General features: G+C 60.1%; 1 protein-coding gene across 2 annotated transcripts in view; it reads right to left on the bottom strand.

The window, feature by feature from the left end:
• The window catches only part of DBNDD2 (dysbindin domain containing 2), a 7,228-nt gene that overhangs the window by 4,631 nt on the left and 952 nt on the right, over positions 1-1,645 (bottom strand). The window lies entirely within an intron of this gene.

Below are 1,645 nucleotides of genomic sequence, written 5' to 3'. Positions count from 1 at the left end.
CCGCCCCCGGTGCCGGGGCCGCCCAGCGCGGCTGCGGCGGCTCCGAGCGCCCCGCTGCCTTCAGATCCTTCCGGCTCTCACGGCTTATTCAGCGCTGCTTGGACAGCAACCGGGGCCAAACACTGCCGCAGAGTTTGGGCGGGCAGGACAGGGCAGGATTCCCCGCAGGGATTTCCTCTCACCTGCTGCTAGGCAGATGGCCACAGGATGGGCTGTGGGCCAGGAGGATGGCCCCAGTGGTCCCTCTGCCCTGCCAGGGCACACCAAAGAGCCACCACCCCTCGCGTTGTGTGGGCTTGTGGCCACGCTGTGGTGGGGAAAGGCGTGGGAGGGCTGGGAGGCAAAGCTCTGTCAGCTCTCCCATCCACACCTTCGCCAAAGCAGGCTTGGGAGAGGAGCAACTCCTGGATGCAGTTTGGATGGGGCAGGGGCCAGACAGGGCTGGAGGGTGCTGGGAGCACCAGCTCAGGATGTACTCGGACCCAGCTGCCTTTCTGCTGGGAGGGAATGCACTTTTCATCCCTCATGGCCATCGGGATCCTGGCACACCCAATCTGTGCCGGTAAATAGGAGGGGTGTGTTTGGGTTGGGAGAAGGATTGTTAGTGAAGGCACAAGGCCAAGAGAGGACGGGAATGGCCTTTTCTTGAGGCCACAGCTCTGCAATATCTTGCAGAGATTTCGAGGGATTTAAAGAAGGTCCTGAAAAATAATATGGGCTGTGGAAAGGAGCAGCAGGTGCTGGTGAGGTGAGCAGTTAGGAGTGAGGAGTTTAAGTGGGAGGCTGCTCCAAGTATGGGTCAGTTCTCTGATGAAAGAAAAGGCTGGAGTAAGAGCCTTCCTGGAGCCCAAACCCCTGACTCTGCTCCTCCAGAGAAGCCCAGAATGCCCCACTGACCCCAACTTGCCAGAATGCACCTTCCCCCCCACCAGGTCTGCGAGGAGATGGGTGGGGGACAGTGCAGCTCCTCAGCTACCTAGGCATGTTCTGGGAGGCTGTGCAGAGATGGCAAACCTTTCCCTCCCCCCCTGCCCCAGCACAACCCCTGCAGAACAAGATAACTCCCAAGGGCTTTCAGCTCCTTCAGCCTTGGGAGAAGCGGCTGGGGAGGAGTTGGGAATGCCCAGAGAATCACAGAGGGTCAGGCCATGCAGAGATGGGATGCTCAGACTCCAGCTGCCTGAGTGTTAATCCCTGCACAGTTCTCCATCGGCACGTCTGACCTCGTGTTGCAGCGCAGCAAAAAATAACCGTAGTCCTGATGAGAGGAAATGCACCGGGCGAGCGCGAGGGAGGCAGTGGTTTTGGCAGGGCTGCCCGCTGGGAAAAGCAGGGAGGGGAGGCAATGGAGAAATGGAGAGAGAGGACACGGCACCTCGTAACCCCTGTGTGTGCCGTGGTTTCATCGCCTGCACTCCTCCAAGCGATCTCCAAATCCCCTGCGTCTCAGCACTAAAAATATCCTTCCCTGCCGCCCGGAGCTCTTCCCCGGCGAGGCTGTGTCATAAGACCCTGCTATTTGCGGGGCCCTGCTTCCTTTCACGCGAGGAGAAGCATGAGAACGGAGCAGCGCGGTGCCCGAGGCACGGCAGACACAACCCGGGCACGGTGCCTGGCAGGCTGCTCCTCTACAAACCCCGTTCTC

This window comes from Geospiza fortis, unplaced genomic scaffold, assembly GCF_000277835.1.
Source record: "Geospiza fortis unplaced genomic scaffold, GeoFor_1.0 scaffold188, whole genome shotgun sequence".
In the NCBI taxonomy this organism is placed as follows: Eukaryota; Metazoa; Chordata; class Aves; order Passeriformes; family Thraupidae; genus Geospiza; species Geospiza fortis.
Note: the sequence above shows the minus strand (reverse complement) of the source record. Positions and strands in the feature narration are given on the sequence as shown.